At 43.3% G+C, this 11335-nt stretch overlaps 1 non-coding gene across 1 annotated transcript; it reads left to right on the top strand.

Moving 5' to 3' along the window:
* The first annotated feature begins 10376 nt into the window (after window positions 1-10376).
* On the top strand, window positions 10377-10483 carry LOC125581101. Its single transcript, XR_007318812.1, has one exon. It is a non-coding gene; the product is annotated as a small nucleolar RNA R71 (small nucleolar RNA).
* The last annotated feature ends 852 nt before the right edge of the window (window positions 10484-11335 follow it).

Here is an 11335-nt window from a genome sequence, read left to right on the forward strand (position 1 = left end):
CCTTTTCTTCACTCATGGCAACAATCAACAACACCCCTCGTGTGTCTGGTACTACTGAAACTCTCATCACAAACCAGGGATCTCTTCTTAACATCAACACATCAAACATCACAAAGCTCAATGCTTCCAACTACCTTATGTGGAACAGACAGGTTCATGCTCTCCTTGATGGGTATGATCTGTCTTCATTCCTTGATGATTCCATTACAACACCACCAGAAGTCATTACGGTTGATGGCAAGGATACACCAAAACCGGCGTTTGCATTCCACAAGCGCCAAGACAAACTGATCTTCAGTGCTCTCCTTGGAGCAATTACGCAATCCATCCAGCCGCTTCTCTCCAAAGCTGACACCTGATGTGTCGAGTTTTAACCCGATTATCTAACTGCAAGTGCACAGTAAAGTACGCAGTAGTAATACGGGATCGAATCCACAGGGACCGATGATCACACGTAGAGTTGCAGACAAGTTAATAGCTACAGCGAATCAAGATATAATTTTGATGGTTTTTATTTAATTTTCTCTAGTGTCACAAAGCATAAACAAGCTGTAAAAAGATGATTTAAATGATTTGAACACTATTTTAAAACAAACGTTGGGCAATGGGAATTCTCAGGGATTTCTTTTTAATCAAGATACAATTAATGGCAGACACATGGATATATTAAGAACCGTCTAGAACTCAAACACGATATTAGAATTAACCTACTTCCGTAGCGCTAATTCTCATTGTTATAGAAATCTCCACACTAACTTCTGCTGAGTTTCAATTTCTAAACAAGCATTAAGAACAGGTTCAATATGTTCACAAAGCGCAATAACATCAACTTCCGAGGGTTAAGGACACTTTGCTCATCTAAAGTATTTTCGGAAGTTCAAACAATCACTTTCGGTGCATCAAACAATCTAATATCATGAACTAAGTGATCAATTCAGTTCAAGCAGTAAGAAATCCATTAGATGAAGAACCAAAACGTAATCCCTTAGTCTACACACGTTTTATGAATCAAAACATCAAGAAATCCCCTATGAGAACCCCTAAACCCAACTAGATGACTACTCACACATAACTAAGCAAGAACAAAACGATTTTGATGAAGAAAACATGATAAGATTGTATTAAAACAGAGTAAAGGTTCAGAAGATCTTCTCCAAATGGTTTTGAGATGAACTCCTTCACAAATCTTCACAAATCACACAAAATAATCACAAAACTCTCAAGAACTTGTAAATCTCCTTCTTGGTCGTCTCTGGTCTTTTCTGAGTCCCAAAGGTCGAGTTCTTTTTGTCCCTTATTGAGGGGAGTGGGTAAAAAGGAGTGAAAAGCTCGTTTGTGCGTGTGGAGCCCGTAGAGCGTGGGATCGGTCGATCCACATGGACCGGATCGGTCGATATATTGCTGAAACCGTGGATCGGTCGATCCACATTGACCGGATCGGTCGATCTGTGGCTCTGTGCGATCAATACTTCTCGTTCGGTCCATTGTTCGGTCCATCTTGCTTCTGAATAAATCCCGAATGCGTTCTTTTCTTGCAAGCTATCTAGTAACCTGCATATTACACTTAAGAACACCAAAACGCATCAAATAGACCAAAACATTAATTAAAACCGACCATTTAATTTCTCCAAAACGAGTTTAAAACCGTTAAAAACACGGAATATCAACTCCCCCAGACTTGAATCTTTGCTTGTCCTCAAGTAAAGAGGATTAAAATTTGGGAGCTCACTAACCCTCAGTAGACCTTACCTTGTGATTTCGCTAACCACTTAAATCAGAGACTGTCAAGGCATTCATTCCAAATCCCCACCAAGACCGCGCAAACCTTTCCATATTTCAGACCTACAAGTCTCAGTTTCAAGTAATCAACTCTTTACATTCATTAAAAAGGGCGTGACCTTTCCACCAAAGATATCTCCATCAGGTATAACGGGCTCGGTGTTTGGGAGGCTGTTTTAATGTTTAATTAGGTGAGGCTCAAGTGTTTGTGGGTATCAGCGATAACAAAAAATGCAAAACATTATGCAAAATCGCTGGAGAAATCGAGTATATTGATAACCACGTTTTCGAACTGCTCAAGTCTCAAATGATCAAAACCCAACAAATCTCAAACTCTAACCCCAAATTTAAACAATGCATCATCTCTGGTACACAAAATAAAAATAAAATGTCTAAATCAAATCTACTGAATGATATATAAACATGAACTTTTTTTTTTTATTATTATTATTATTATTATTATTATTATTATTATTTTTTTTTTTTTTTTTTAAGTTTCAGAACGAAAACTTATACAAACCGAAATCGAATATATACACTGCGATGCAATCACACACTTACAACACCCAATTTTTCTATTTACACCTCTAGACACACAGGTCCGTGTCTAACCACCTAAATGTTCCGATCCTACCTAAGCAGTCGGATGAACTATGTCTACCCTAATCTCTCCATTGTTTTTGCACATGTATGCGCATATGATCAGTGTGTAAGAATGCATGGAGACGAAATAAAATGGTAAGGTGTAGGTGTGGTACCAAACTATTGATGAGTCTGGCCATTCAGGATTATTAAAGAGTGGTAAAATGTGGTAAAGAAAATCCTGAATGTGTATATGGTGTACCGTTTACTGATGTTGATTCCTGGTCAAAAGAAATTAAATTCATTAATGGTCAAAAATAGTTGAGTCGATTACAATTCACCGAGACTTGATAAAGATTTAAGGAGAGGTTGTTTGGTCAAGTGGTTCCTCGGTTTGTCTGCGCCAACAGTCCTGAAAAATGGCCAATATGAAATATAATGCACAACAGACAAGAAAATAGTCTAATAATCATCACAGGGTCTGATAAAAATACGTAGAGAGTTAGAGAGTTTTTTTTTTTTTAAACACAAGAAAATCCGATAAAGTAAGAGAATAAAAGAAATAATAGCAATATTGTACATAAGTAGCATCCTCCCCCAGACTTACTTCACACCGTCTCGGTGTGAAAATAATTCTAAGAGAGATTACCGATCAGGCGTTGCGGTCAGTGCGCCTCTTGGAGCGCCCTCCAAGGCTCTATCATCATCAGAGTCCTCCGCTGCCACAGGTCCAGCAGCGGTGTCGTGAGCGCCTGAGTCGTCATCGCTATCTCCAGAAACAGCTGGCTGTGATGCGCATCCCTTCTTAATGTTGCAGATTCCCTTCCACATCTTCAGCAGTATGGAGTTGTTGGTTTGATGGCTCTTGATGGACCAAGCGTTGATCTCAGCAGCGGATGCAGTAGCGGGAGGTGCTGGTGGCAGCATATACGGAGTGAAATCCGTGGGGAAAAGACTTTCCTCATCTTCAGGCTCCTCCTCTATATCATCATGTGGTGCCTGCTGGTGTGTCGATGATGATGCGACTCCTTTCTTCTTCAGTGTCGCGGGTCTGGCGCAGAGAGATGCATGCGGTGGTAGAAATATGATAGCACCTGGATCAGTCAGCTCGGTGATGGCGGTATCGGGTAGCTTGACAAATTGCTCTCTCCCTTGTTGGTTCTGGAACTGGTAGATATGAGGGGCTGACTTGTCGATGCTACCTCGCCAAGGGCCGGTGAGGTAGTGGCTGCTAATGAGTGCTCTCATGTCGAAAAAGTTCTGATGCATCCCCTTCTTATCCACCACTCTGTCAGTAGGTGGAAGAAACACTCCACATTGCCTTAAGATCTGTGTGATAACCGCTCCAAACCCACATCTCTTCGTGTCTGAAACTTTGAAGTACGCAAGCTTCTCCGCGATCACAGCTCCTATGTTTATGTCCTTCCCGCTAACGTAGGTAATGTCTGCGCCTTGAGGCCATAGGTGTCCAGCCCCGATGAACAGAAGAGCTAGCTCATCTTTTGTCACTGCAGCGGGTTCTGTCTTCCCATAGACAACACTGCTGATCACTCTCACTGCATATCGCAGAACAGGGCTACGAATTCTAGCTTGCTTGGCCTCTCGAGAGATGAAGTTTCCTGAAGCGATGAATGTCCAAAAATCATTGTGTTCCGGGAAGTCAGGAACACAAGATTGACGTCCTTTTCCGAACCCAAAGACGTCGCACAGCTGAAAGATGGTCATGGAGTGGAACTGCCTGTTCACAATGAAGGAGAACATAGCCTTATCAGCTACCGGGTTGTCCTCGTCAGGATGGTAGAGGCGGGCTGATGCGAGGAACTGCCTGGTCAAATCAACATAGCAATCACAGTGGAGATCGAAGATGTACCCCAGGCCAATTTTCTCGAACAAGGCTTCAATATCCTCGGTTATCCCCAATGCATCTGTAGTGTCTCTGTGAGCGAAACGCGACGGACATATTTCCACGCCCCTCATCTGCTCATAGAAATCATCATCATGTATATCCCACTGCTGGGTTATCTCTCGGTTCGCAGGATGAGACCTATCCGTCTTTCGGAACCTGCCCTTTGTGCTGAGCCTAGCAGTCTGTACCGAGGAACTCTCACGCTCACCCTGCTTCTTCTGTCTCTTAGGCATTATCTGCAAAATCAATTCATCAAAACCCAAGTAAGAGACAAATAGAAAAACACTCTTATAAAATGAATTCTGATCAATCCCCTAAACATGTAAAAATTTAGCACACATTTCTTCTCAAAACTCAAGATAACACATCACACTCCATTCCAATTTTCGTTTTTCAATTAAACTCCAAAATTTAATTTTTTTTTTTTTTTTTTTTTAAATCGCAATTCAACCCATAAATTGGCAATCAAGGTAACCCATGAGTATAATCATCACAAATAAACCATCCTAGATGCTATTCCATTTAGAATTCGGAGATTCCCCTAAATCCAACCCTAGGACGATTTTAGATTCCAATTTTAGAGAGTCATACCTGTGTCTTGATGAAAACTGATGGTAGAAACGGATAGAGCTTGAAAAACTAATGAGTTTAGCACCAAGAATTACAAAAATCGGATGAGAAATGAATGAAATCGAATTGGTTGTTCTTGAGAGGTTTGAGAGAGTTTGAGAGGAGAGGAAGATGATATTTCATCAGTTTTGATCGACACTTATGCGAGTTTGTTGATTTATGAGTGTTTTCCGGTTTAAACTAAGTGAAACTAAACCGGACATGCCTTACCTTGGATCGACCGATCTCATGTTAATGGATCGACCGATCCGTGACATGGATCGACCGCTCTTAGTATCCCGGATCGACCGATCCATTACCTGGATCGCCCGGTCTTCGTATCCCGGATCGACCGATCCATTACCTGGATCGCCCGTTCTGTTTCTTTTGGATCAATCGATCTCTGCTTGATCGTGATACATACCTAAAAATCATCTAAAAAAACACAACCAAAAATCAATTCACACAAGAAAACATAATCACAAAAGAGAAAGAAATTCAAACCATGTGGGTTGCCTCCCACTCAGCGCTTGTTTAAAGTCGCGAGCCTGACTATTTTGTTGTCCTTAGGCGAGATCAGGTTCCGATAAAGGAATGTTGGTTCCTTCTTCGGGTTTTACATCTGTGAAGTAAGGTTTTAGCCTCTGCCCATTGACTGTGAACTTCCTACCATTGTCTTCCAAGACAACAGCTCCATAAGGTCTAACCTCTGTGATGGTGAAAGGTCCGGACCAACGAGACTTAAGCTTTCCAGGAAATAGCTTGAGTCTAGAGTTGAACAGAAGGACTTTGTCTCCAGCAGCGAAGTCTCTCGGGATTATCTTTCTGTCATGCCACGCCTTAGTTCTTTCCTTGTAGATTTTGGTGTTCTCATAGGCGTTCAACCGAATCTCGTCCAGCTCGTTCAACTGAACCATCCTCCTTTCTGCAGCGGTTTTAATGTCGAAGTTCATCAACTTCGTTGCCCAAAAACCACTGTACTCCAATTCCACAGGTAGGTGACAAGACTTTCCATAGACCAGATTAAAAGGAGTGGTGCCCAAGGGAGTCTTGTAGGCGGTTCTATACGCCCATAAGGCGTCATCAAGCTTCACAGCCCAGTCTTTCCTTGTTTTGCCTACAGCCTTCTCCAAAATCCCCTTGATTTCTCGGTTCGATATTTCAACCTGCCCACTTGTCTGAGGATGATAAGGTGTAGCTACCTTATGCTTTACTCCATGTTTCTTCAGCAGTTTATCGAACGTCTTGTTGATGAAGTGAGAGCCTCCATCACTAATAACCACTCTCGGGATCCCGAATCTTGGAAAAATGACTGTCTTGAACATTTTCTTGACAACACTAGAGTCATTTGTCTTGCTGGCTACTGCTTCCACCCACTTGGAGACATAATCAACCGCAACCAGGATGTACTCATTTCCATAAGAAGATGGGAAAGGGCCCATAAAATCAATTCCCCATACATCAAAAACTTCAACTTCAAGGATGAAATTTTGGGGCATCTCATTTCTCTTACTGATGTTGCCCTTCCGCTGACATGCATCACACTTTGAGACAAACTCATGGGCGTCTCTGAAAAGTGTAGGCCACCAGTAACCAGCCTGCAGGACCTTAGAAACCGTCTTAAATGTTGCAAAATGGCCTGCGTATTCTGAACTGTGGCAGTGGAAAAGAATCCCTTGCATCTCATTCTCCAGAACACATCTCCTGAATAAACCATCTGAGCATCTCTTGTAGAGGAAAGGATCATCCCAGTAGTAGTGGTTCACATCTCTCATGAACTTCTTCCTCTCATACCCCTTCAGGTTCGGTGGTTCAATTCCAGCACATAGGTAGTTTGCAAAGTCTGCAAACCATGGGAGATCATCCTGAATTTGTCTCATGACACAGCAATCAGCCTGATCCAAATACTCATCCTCCAGCAAGGTGATCACATAGACATTCTCCTCGGGTAATGTATCATTCAGCTTCCACTCTCATTCGGGAAAGATGATCTGCCACTCCATTTTCTGCTCCTCTCTTGTCTCTGATCTCAATATCAAACTCCTGTAGGAGTAAGATCCACCTTAAGAGTCTCGGTTTAGCATCTTTTTTCGTCATCAGGTACTTCAAGGCTGCATGATCTGTGTGCACAATTACTTTCGAGCCCACCAAATAGTACCTGAACTTCTCGAAAGCATAAACTACTGCCAGCAACTCCTTCTCAGTGGTAGCATACTTGATTTGAGCATCATCAAGCGTTCGGCTGGCATAATAGATCACATGGAGTTTCTTGTCTTTTCTCTGCCCCAAAACAGCTCCAATCGCGTAATCACTTGCGTCACACATTATTTCAAATGGCAAGTCCCAATCTGGTGGCTGCACAATGGGAGCACTGACTAGAGACTTCTTGAGAATCTGAAACGCAGCGAGGCAGTCAGCATCAAAAACAAACTTCGCTTCTTTGCACAGCAGACGGGTGAGTGGCCTCGCTATCATAGAGAAGTCTTTGATAAACCTCCTGTAGAAACCGGCATGTCCCAGAAAACTCCGAATATCCCTCACTGTCCTGGGAGGCTGTAGGCTGGTCATAACTTCAATCTTTGCTTTGTCAACCTCGATACCCTGCTCTGATATCCTGTGACCCAAAACAATGCCATCTTTCACCATGAAATGGCACTTCTCCCAATTTAGCACCAAGTTCTTCTCCTCACATCTTTCCAGCACCTTGCACAGATTAGCAAGGCAGTCGGTAAATGAAGAACCGTAGACTGAGAAATCGTCCATAAAAACCTCCATAATGTCCTCAATAAGATCAGTAAAGATCGACATCATGCATCTCTGGAAAGTGGCAGGAGCATTGCACAATCCGAAGGGCATTCTCCTGTAGGCAAAAGTACCGTATGGACAGGTGAATGTTGTCTTCTCTTGGTCCTCTGGATGAATGGGTATCTGAAAGAACCCGGAGTAGCCATCGAGAAAACAGTAGTAGGGGTGGTTGGCTAGTCTTTCCAGCATCTGGTCAATGAAAGGAAGTGGGAAGTGGTCCTTCCTTGTGGCTGAGTTTAGCTTCCTGTAGTCAATGCACATCCTATGCCCTGTGACTGTTCTGGTAGGAATCAGCTCAGCCTTCTCATTTGTGATGACAGTGATGCCACCCTTCTTAGGAACCACATGAACCGGGCTCACCCAAGTGCTGTCTGAAATTGGGTAGATCACCCCTGCACTCAACAGCTTTAGAATCTCCTTTTTCACAACTTCCATCAGTTTGGGATTCAGTCTTCGCTGGTGCTCTATGGACGTCTTTGACTCATCCTCCAAGTGAATCTTGTGCATGCAAAGATCTGGAGAAATACCTGTAATATCATCCAAAGAGTACCCCAATGCTTTTCTATACTTTCGCAATTTTGAAAGAAGCAAAGCGGTCTCCACATTATTCAGGTTAGCACAAATAATAACAGGATATGTGGAATTCGGTCCCAAGAATGCATACCTCAGCCCAGCTGGGAGGGCTTTAAGTTCCACCTTTGGAGCATTCTCCTCACTCCAATCTGGTTGGGAGGATGACGGTTTGACGGTTTTATCGGTGCCTGAGTCTTCAAGGCTGACATAGGCGACATGCTTCTCAATCGGTGAGGCTGAATCCAAAATCTCAGAAAATCCAACCACTTCTTGGTTCATGAACCCGAACTCACTCTCCTTTTGGGTCAATGCGACTTGTAGAGGATCATCAGTGTGCAACTCTTCATCCATTTCCTCCACCAGTTCAGTCAATGTATCAACCCAGAAAGTCTGTCCATCAATAGTCGGATTTTTCAGCACCTTCTCCACATTGTATCTCATCGCCATGTCTCCTAGACGTAAGTCTATATGCCCATTCTGTACATCAATCATGGCTCCAGCAGTAGCTAAAAACGGTCTGCCCAAAATGAGAGGATCTTTAGGTTCCTCTTCCAGCTCCAGAACTACAAAATCGGTAAGCACATATCCCTTTCCAACACCAACAGGGATGTTTTCTAGTACACCGACTGGTCTTCGCACTGATCGGTCAGCAAGGACCAAGGAGATCCTTGTAGGTTTGTAGTTCGTCATGCCTAGCCTCTCAGAGACAGAGAAAGGCATTAGGCTCACTCCTGAACCCAGATCGCAGAGACTCTTCTCAAAGGTAAGTGATCCAATGCGGCATGGTAGAACAAATGCTCCGGGATCTTCACGCTTTTTAGGCATGACATTTTGTAGAACTGCGCTACATTCCTCATTGAGCATCAACACACCACGCTCTAGGCTCATCTTATCGGTAAGAATCTCCTTCATGTACCTTTGAAGAGAAGGTACCATCTTTACCGCTTCAACGAATGGCAATCTCACATGTAACTCCCCAACAAGGTTCTTTAGCTTCTCGTACTCACGTTCTTTGATCTTCTGCCTTGGTCTGGATGGGTATGGAGCCTTAGGAACATAAGCAGGAGGCGCCACATACACCTCTTCAGGTTCAGAGGAATTTGGCTTCGTTGGCACGGGATCGGTCGATCCATATGGACCGGATCGGTCGATCTCCTTCCCCTTGGATCGGTCGATCTGTTCCTTAGATCGGTCGATCTCTTCCTCATTCGATCCCTCAATCGTTTTTCCACTCCTAAGTGTTACAGCATTCACAAACTCCTTGGGATTCGTCTCTGACTTCCCTGGTAGAAATCCAGGTGCTGTTCTGCTGCTGGAGGCGGTTTGAGCAACTTGCTTTTCCAAAACTTTCAAATGGGTGTTCAAAGTTTCAAACTTCCCATTAAGCTCTCCATACATGTTATCCACCTTGGTGTTTATCTCTGCAGTGCTATTCTTCTGACCTTCTAGCACCATTTGCAGCATCTTCTTAATTTCGTTATCCTGAGAAGACTGCGACGAAGAGGCATTCCCTTGATTCTGATAGTTGTTGTACTGCTGCCTTTGCTGAAATCCTGAGTTGCCCGAGTTATTCCCCTGATATTGATTTTTGTTCTGATATCCTTGGTTGAACACACTCTGGTTCTGATTCTGGTTCTGCCTATTTCCTGCTTGAGGGTAGGACTGATGTTGTGGATTTTCCACATTGTTGCTCCGGTAAGACAGATTATTTTGCTGATTTTGATTCCATCCAAGGTTCTGATTGTAGCCTCTGTTGTAGTTTCCTTGACCACCAATGTAGTTCACATCAGCTTGCATATCATCTGAATCATCACCAACAGTTTCTTGTGAGGAACGATAGCCTTGCTCCTCCACAAATTTCACAGATTTCTGATCTCTCTTGAGAAGCATCTCAATCTTGGCATTCAGCTCATCTATCTTCTTGGATTCATAACCAACACCCTTCTAGCTGGTGTCAAACCTTGACTTGCAGTTTGCTTTGCTGGATGACAGGTTGTTCAGCAAGGTGTAAGCTTCTTCAACAGTCTTGGTCATGAAATCACCATTACTTGCTGTGTCCATGGCATCTTGACTCTCTTCATGAACTCCATTATAGAAAATGTTCAGCAAGCTCACATCAGTGTAACCATGGTGAGGGCAGTCCTGTGTGTACTCCTTGAAACGCTCCCAAGCCTCATGAAAGCTTTCTGAATCAAGCTGCTGAAAGCTTCCAATTCTGCTTCTCAGATATGTGGACCTTGACTTGGTGAAGAAATGCTGTAGAAAAGCAGCTCTTGTCTCTTCCCATGTAGTAAGAGATCCTGGAGGGATGGACTTTAACCATCTGATAGCTTTATCAGCTAAGGAAAACGGGAACAACCTGCATTTCAAAGCGCCTTGAGGAACTCCATTATGTCTGCTGGTGTCACAGACTCGCTCAAAATGCTCCAAGTGATACATCGGGTCCTCAGAAGGGTTTCCATGAAACGGATTTTTCTCCACCAAATTATGAGACCAGTCTTGATCTCAAAGTCTCTTCTCTCAATGGGAGGTGGGCGAATCCCAGAATGATCGGCATAGAATGCATCTGGTGTATCATAATGTGCAAGCGTCATCCTAGGCATGCCATAGTCTCCAGCTTGTTGTCTTGCAGCTACACCAGCCTGCTGATTATCACCAGCATTGTTGCCTTCTCGTTCATTTACAGGAATTGGATTTTGCGGGTTGTTCTGAAACTGGTCTTCTTGGTGTTCAGCCATTTCAACCTCTTCAGCAGACTCAAGTCTTTTCTTTTTCACTTGTCTCTCTAGGCGACCGAGCTCTAACTCCAAAGGTATTAAATTCGATGATCCTTTGCTTCTAGTATGAAATCCGCTCATTCACCTGAAAACACAAACAGAAAGAGAAAGACAGAAACATTAGACAAAATAAAAAAATGCTATAGTCTTAAACCGATCCCACGCTCTACGGGCTCCACACGCACAAACAAGCTTTTCACTCCTTTTTACCCACTCCCCTCAATAAGGGACAAAAAGAACTCGACCTTTGGGACTCAGAAAAGACCAGAGACGACCAAGAAGGAGATTTACAAGTTCTTGAGAG

The sequence above is a fragment of the Brassica napus genome, chromosome C1 (genome assembly GCF_020379485.1).
Source record: "Brassica napus cultivar Da-Ae chromosome C1, Da-Ae, whole genome shotgun sequence".
In the NCBI taxonomy this organism is placed as follows: domain Eukaryota; kingdom Viridiplantae; phylum Streptophyta; class Magnoliopsida; order Brassicales; family Brassicaceae; genus Brassica; species Brassica napus.